Genomic DNA, 8436 nt, shown 5'->3' with positions numbered 1-8436 from the left:
AATATTTGTTGATTTTTTATTATATGCCAGTCACTATACTAGAAGATTTACATATGTCATTTCATTTCAACCTGAAATATGCTTGTGATGTGTATAATATTAGCTCCATTTTGTAGATTTGAATGGCTGTTTTGGCTTTAAAGGGCTGTGCTGTGCTATACTCACAAAGACTTTTTTTTTTTTTTTCAATTTGCTCTATTTCTCTGTTTACATTATTTAACTATCTACCTGTAGTTAAATTAAAAGTTACTAAGGCTTTACTCTAGAATTCTAGAATGTTTGTCCTGGAGTTAGACTGGAGGCTTGTTAGGCAACTTGTAGCCAAACCTGTGGCAGCAAATTCATAAATAAGCAGTTGCAGAAAACCATAACTGCTTTCTGTCCCTGATTTTGGTAGAACCGAATGGGAAGTTTACAGCATTTACAAGCCAACCTTTTAGGACTGCACCTAGAAGATAACAGTACACATTGGAAACATTTATGGAAACAAAGCTAGACAGTAAATTAATGAAAAACCATCCATTTTATTTAAGAACACACATGAAGTTTTTCGGTCTGCTTGGCTTGGGGGTGCTCTAAGCAGACAGGACGCGGATTTCACCTTCTGTCAAGCCTGTATTCTGTTTCACTTCAAGCCTAGTTTTCACTTCAAATCTGAAGTTCTCAAAGAAGCTGGAAAAAAATTAAAATGACATCTTTCTTTTTGTGGAAGGATTCCTTTTCATGACATAGTTTGCATGTTTGTAAAATGAAAGTCATTTAAATATTCAGAAGTAAGAAGCAGGCTTTTTTTTTTAACATTTCAAAAGCTTAAGATACAATAGTACGAAATGTAACAGTAAGAATCTCAGTAGTGGGTATGTGGGTGTTTACTTTCAAGTTTTCTGCTACGTTTGAAAATATTCATAATAAAATGTTGGGTTGGGAGAGTTTTAAATACAATTAAGTATGTTCTAAAGATTCTACACTAAACTACTATTTATTGTGGTTCACAATAGGAAGGGTAGGAATTAATAGGGGACTTTTTAGTCTTCCAAATTGTTTTTATATTTTATGCAAATGCTTCTGTTACCTGATAGGAAAAGTTATTTTCATTTTCTACATAAAAGATTTGTAGAAAAATTTGTCAATAAAACAGAAAATAGATCACTGGACTGTTTTGAAATTCTGTATCCTTTGATGGAGAGTGAAAAGGAAGAAAAGGATGTCACTCATGTTGGAGATGGTCTTCCCCCCTGGGTTGTGCTAGAGAAAAATTTCCTTTTTAAATTTCAGTAGGATCCAAATAGTAGAAAATTCTAAGAAAAATCACAGACAGGGTATGTTGATACTCTATCAGGTACAGTACATTGTTGGAAACAAAGAGAGAAAATATATATATATAACTTTTCTCTGCCTTTAAATTGCAAATGATCTAGTCAGAGAGACAAAACTAACATAAAGCAAAGACAATTTGAAACCAAACTCCCATTAAACAGAAATTTAGAGGGGACTAGAGTATTCAGGCAGAATTAATGTATTTGTAGAAAACTACAGTGGACAGTCTAGGAATTGAAAAATACCCCCAAACATTTGACATTTAGATTAGTCATAACCAATATTTATACACTTTTTCTACATTTTTTTATTCCCTATAAGGTGTATATATATGTATGTATATATGTACGTGTATATATGTGTGTGTATATATATATATATGTATGTATGTATCAGGATTATACTGTGTGATTTGTAATCCATTTTATAAATATAACATGAGAACTTAAACATGTCATTGATTATTCTTCAAACTATGACTTTTAATTGCTGCCTAGAATTTCATTACATGGGCATATCTCATTTTATTTTCTCAATCCTTATTTTGGGGACAATCATGTTTGGTCAGCATTTAACTAGCATTCTAAACTATGTTGATGAATATCCTTATATTAAATATTTTGTTATCTTTAGATAGCCAAATAGATCACTCTTTTCCTTAATTGTTGGTTCTTCTTTTGCTTTTATCTTTGAGGTCTGGGATAATGGACGATTTTTATATCATAGATGAGGTATAGCAACAGGTGTTCTGATTTAAGGAAAAGTCAGATATGAAAATCAATTTTTACAAGATGTAATACTGTGAACAGATTATTTTGTACAACTGGTTTCCCACAATTTCGGTAACTACAGATGTGCTTAAAATATACTCCCATTTTTAACATTTTAATTTATATGCCTCAGTATATAAATTTGTGTTGATATATATATGGAGTTTATTTCACTATAAATTTAGATACATTTTCTAAATGTAAAATTAATGAACACACATACCGTAAACTTTACTTTTGAGTAGTTTTAAAACCGATTTCATTAATGAGCTACAGTGTATTCTACATCAACATTATGTTGAAAACTCTTTTAATAGCATCCACAAGCCAGCCTATTTGTATCCAGCATATCAAAAATTCGGAGGTTAAGGGTGTATTGTAAAAAATAAATTATTCTTATAAATGGAGAGATTGAGCAAGTATTTCCAAGATGGAAGTGTCATATTGCCACAGTGCTTATGACTCTGGTAGTATAAGTATTCTGTTTTCTTTACAGATTTAATATTTTTCCAAATGCAGCTGTATGAAAAAGCTGAAGTACAGAACTTCCTGTGGAACCACTTGTCATTTACCTACATTTGCTATGTTTACTGTCCTCTGAGTATTGCTAAATTTCACTTTTAATAGGAGAAAATAGGTCTTAAAAGGGAAGCAGTATTTTACTGCTGAGCAAGAAACTATTTGTATTCCTCTTTCAAAGCCTGCCTTGGGAGAATGTAGAAAGCTTCTTGACCAAAGGAGATGGTATGAATATTCATGTGTTTTATGAATCACAGAGTTGAGGCCGTATGGTTTTCCCATTTATCAATTACTGGTTTAGGATTATCCAGCCGAAGAGTTGAACTGATTAACAACGCTCTTTTTGTTTGCTCGGTGTTAAGGTGAAACAGTCCAGTGACAACTGTATTATTTCTTGCCTCTTCAGCTGTCCACACTTGTGCAATAAGCTTAACATCCTGTCAGGTTTCATCACGTAGACTCTTTATTACCACGTTGTGAGAATTTGTATAGTTGTAAATCAGAATGACTTTTTAAAGTTTAATTTCTCTTTGCAGTAAAGACCCCATGGTTGCTATGCTTAACAAGCATGGCTAATCATACCCATCTTAACCGATCTCAGGTATGCTTGGTATCTGACTGGAAAATTTAAATTTTAAAAAGTTAATGCCACGAGCAGTTGAGAAAAGCAGCTGCAGTGAGAACCTGACTGTTGTAGAGAAGCTGAAATAAATCAGAGAAACTCACCTTGATTGCCTAAGTTGACATATTTATTTTAGTTTTGTTTTACATTTGTTGTTTTTCTTTTTTTCCTGTAACCACCTATCTTAAATCTTATTTAAAATGTCACTAGGAGATTTTTTTTTTTCTGGGACTATTAGTGCTGTTATTAAAATTAAAAACAAACAAAAAAAGACAGGGAATCCTCCTGTGGTTTGAGAACTCTGCAGAAATTCTAAATTCTAAACTCTCTTTGAAAAGGGGAAATAGTTAGCAGCAGCAGATCTCTGCCTCCCTCTTTCTCCATCACTTTCTCAATTTTTCTCCCCACACTCCCTCCTGTGGCTCCCCATCTCTCCTTCCTTCATGTTTTCTTTCATTAGTATGCAGTGGTACATTTTAATGGGATAGATTGAAAATAGGCAAAGCTTGAAGGGGCTTTCTTAAGTATATTTTCACTTTAAATGCTGCAGGGGCAATTTCTTTTTCACGAGAACAATGAAACTGCTCATCTGCTATTTAGCGGCTTAGATTTAGATCCAAACTTTTCTTTTTGCTGTTACCTATTAATTCCCCCTTTATCCCTTTTTCTGTTTCTTTGTGGCTTAGTTTTCTGTCTCTGACAGGGGTCATCTCTTTCAGTTTGTGTGTACATAAACATTCCCATGCTTTGTTCTCTTCTTCAGTGATGGGCAGCCAGTTTCAAATCCATAGAATGCTGCATTTTAAAAAATATTTTAAATTATTCCTACATCCCTCTTTTATTGTGAATGTGAAGACTATCAGGCTGCCTGACAGTCTATTGAATCTCCCAGAGCTGTCCGAAATAGCTGTCGTTTGTTCTTTCTTCACTGCATCCAACTTTTACTACTAACCTATTTAGAAAGGAGCCAGAGAGGAGAGAAAGAGAGTGCCCTGCACTTTAATTGTACAGACCTAACACCTCTGCCCTAGTGTGGGAGAATCAAATTTTCTCTGTGAATCTGGTACTACAAAAGAGGCAAGTTAGCACCTACTAACACTTAGGAATCCTTCAAACAACTTTTGCTGACAGTTTCTGAGTGATTGAATCATTTATCCTATAACACCAACCTAACATTTAAAAGCAACTACATATTTTAAATGGGTGTAAAAGAAGTCTATAGATTGGAACAACAAATTAAACTCTTTCTTTGGCAGGGAAAAAAATTTTCATGTAGGATTCTATCACATCAAGACATGCCGTTTCAGTGATGCTGAATGTCTTCTGTGAGATCCAAGCATATCATTCCGTGCAAAGTGCAAAGTTTTGGCTGTCCGAGATTCTGAAAATTCTGCGTGTGAAGCAATGAACAGTGTCAAATTCTTTGTTCAACATTCTGAACACCAAGTCTCACATTGTGAATTCTCCTTTTTTGGTTTCTAAATCCTGAGTGGTTGCATGCAATGTGTATGTGGGATGGACATTAGACAAATTCTGTCTGTGTAAGTTCTTACCCTTTCTAAAGCATGTGCTTTTCCCAGTGAGTGCCACTCAAGTATATCCGTGCTCATTTTTTTTTCTGATGAGTGAGTTAGACTGTTTGATTTATGTTTTATCAAATATGCTTTCAACATTACACACACTAATGCTGTATCTCATTTCTGATTTACATTTGGTATATTTTAGATCATTACATGGCCAAAAAAAGATTATCCATCCATTACCAAAATAGAGTGAGTAAAACACAGGAATAGATAACTAAAGGTGTGAGAGAGAGAAAAATAACCAACAGCAGTCTTTAATGTTGAGGTGGTTTTTCAGTAAGGTTGATCTCTCACTTATCCTGCTTTCTTATACACTTTTCCATTAATTTCTTTTCCGTATTACAGTTCATATATAAAAATATCAACAATAAGAATCCTGTATTTCTACAATGCCATATTTATAATTCAAAATCTTGCCAACTCCAGTCACTAATTCAGCTACTTAGGCTGCATGATAATGTATAACATCCTTGCAATTTTCTGCATAGTGATTGCAACTTCAGAGAAAGTTGCATTCAGCAAATAGAAAAAAATTGGCTTAAGATTTTTTAATTCACTACATAATAAGTGTACAACATTAAACATATAAATGATGGCAGATATAAAATCATCCTGAAGTATGAAACCAAATCTCTAAAACTAATGCAAATATGTCATCTCTATTTATAGAAATGGAGTATTTACTCAACCTCCTTTTAAATAGACTTTATTTTTTAGAGCAGTTTTAGGTTTACAGCAAAACTGAATAGAAAGTAGAGCTCACATATGCCCCTAACCCCACAAATGCACAGCCTCCCCCACTGTCAACACCCCACACCAGAGGAGGGGCACCTTTGTTACAATTTACTCTTTTATTTGTTAGTGAAAAGAGACAACTCTCAGGTGTTGAATCTTCTGACACTCTGGGTCAAAAATCCCATTTTTAGCTCAGTTTCAAGCCTTGCTGGGGTGCATTATTCCAAGAGACAATTCATTCTTTGAGTGCTGCTACATATAGGACATAATACTAAATGAGTTATACCACAGAAGAGATGCTGAAAGTAACAACTTGGAAAAGGTGTCAATAGAAGCACCAGTTGGTTTGTAGCTGTAAATTGGCAAATGCCTCACCAGAGATTAACACTGGGGATGCAGTACAGCCATCATTGAGACTTTTCCTCCCTCTGCTATGGACAGAAGCTCCTATCTGCAGGTGGACAAAATTCCAGACGTATTAATTCAACACTCAAGTCCTGCTTCCTCAACCAGCTTCCTAGTGAGACTATCAAAATTGAAGCTCTACAGAGAAATTAAAATAGAACTTGTCATATCATCTTAGAAACAAATTTGTAAGCCAAATAAATCCCAATACACTAGAGCAACAAAATAAAAAGCAGAGACTTAAGAGCCGACTAAACCATCTAAAAGAGATGCTAATTAGGAATAATACATCCTTGGATAACCTGGGTTTTTTTCAGGCTTTCATAAGATTATAAACATGCTTAATCTGTAAAGTCAAATAGTAGATCTTTCTAATAGCAATTTTAGTAGGAATGCCAATTCTGAGCATTGAATACAGTGTACTGCAGGCATTTGCTAAGCTCATGAATCAGTAAAATATCTATCTTATTTGGCCATCCAGGACTTGAATATTAAATAGAAAAACCTTAAAAACCTGAGTTCCATAAGCTTTTCTTTTTTATATATTGGAGACAGATGTATATTTTAATGAATCAGGACTGTAAGTATTGATTATATCAAAGAGTTCTGGGAACATTAACAAAGAGATTCTCATGACATCATGTCCCTCAACATAATGTGTACATATAATCCATGTGGGTCATGTATATTTTATAAAATTATTGATGAGAAAAGGAATCCCTTTAAGCCTTTACTCATTAAATGATGTTTCTCCACCAGCCTCTTATCTTGTCGCTCTGAGGCTTTTCTAAGTGCTTGCTGGTTCTCGTATCTACTCAGCATTTCCACAAGCATCTTCTCTGCTTCAAGAATTGCCAGTCCTTATTGCAATTGCCCCTCCCATCCTACCCCAGTCCCCCAAACTATTTACAAATAATTGTTATTTAACAGTCAACTAAGTATTCACAGCACTCCTGCTTTGCAGGAAAATTGGCAGTGAACTAGATAGGCTGACTTCATCATCAAATTATTATAACACTTCTGAATGGAGTTTTCAACTTCAAGGCCAACAAAACATAGCCAAAAAGAAGTTGTTACTATGTTTTACTTGCTGAAACTACTTCAATATTTATTGAGTGCCAGTGGTATTTAAGTCATTTCTTATAACAACTTATTTCTATCTATTGGTATTTAAGTCTTTTCTTATAACAATTTATTTCCCCCATTTTTATCTTAATTTTTAAAAAAAATTTTGGATGAACAAGAACATTTATGTATCAACCCTGACACACAAAAAATACTCTACAAATATTGGTTGTATGAATGAATGAGGAAAAGGTTTCCATTTGGCATTTGTGGTTTTCTTTCACAAATACAATATTTAATGAAATAAGTATGAAGCTGCATTACTAAATCCATATGTAACATGCCACAATCTACTTGGGTGTTACTGTTTCTTTAAGTATTAAATGTATTTTTTTTCAATGTTTACAAGACAGTAACAGGTCTTTTATCTTTGCATAATGTTCTCAAACAATAAATGACAATGGATAAGAAAAGGGATGCCTTTTTTCATAGTGATGCTCTGACAGAAGAAGGGATCAGTGGTTTCAATCTGCATGCTACTCAATTGAAGGCAGACAGTTACTTAGGGCTCATTTATGTGTGGTTTGAATGGCTAAAAATAGACATGTTCAAAGCATAGATATCAATGTCTTAAAAGCCACTCATGGGATAGACAACAGCTTCTTCTTTAAGGCACTTAATTTTTTTGTCTTGAAATTAATATTTCATTATTCCTTGGAGCATTTGACATGGTCTTTATGGTTTGAAGATGTACAGCAACCACCATACAAACTAATATGAAGCTGTGTCTTCAAAACCCATAGAGAGAAGGTGCTGGAACTAAATGCTTTAGCACATAACTGATGTAATTAACTGTGGTGGACAGATTTAATGCTATAATAGTTTATTTTAACCAAGGACAAAGGTAGGGAGAGGCAGAGCAGAGAAAAAATGGATACAGTAGGAAAGTGAAAAATTAAATAAATAAATTTAAAGTGTTGCCCACGTCGGAAACTGTGGCTCCCCGCTACTTTCTGGACTATCGTGTTCGAAGTTGTTGATTTAGGCTCCTGCTGGTAAACATGATTGGGAAAGTGAAAAATTAAATAAATAAATTTAAAGTGTTGCCCACGTCGGAAACTGTGGCTCCCTGCTACTTTCTGGACTATCGTGTTCGAAGTTGTTGATTTAGGCTCCTGCTGGTAAACATGATTTTTTTATAACCTCAACTCATCCATATTTCACACAAGAGACTTCACAAAAGAGACAGATTTATAATTTTCTGTCACTGAATTCAAGATTATCAATTATTTCTTTATTGAAATTTTTGCATCCTTTACTAGAATAGGTATTCATAGCTTTTTAGACCCTTTCTTTTTTCTCAGTCACTCAATTTAGATTTATGAAACCTAAGAGTTTTCTCCTGCAGCAACTCGCAAAA

The sequence above is a fragment of the Galeopterus variegatus genome, unplaced genomic scaffold (assembly GCF_000696425.1).
Source record: "Galeopterus variegatus unplaced genomic scaffold, G_variegatus-3.0.2 Scaffold5874, whole genome shotgun sequence".
Lineage (NCBI taxonomy): Eukaryota > Metazoa > Chordata > Mammalia > Dermoptera > Cynocephalidae > Galeopterus > Galeopterus variegatus.
This window is presented reverse-complemented; position numbering follows the sequence as displayed.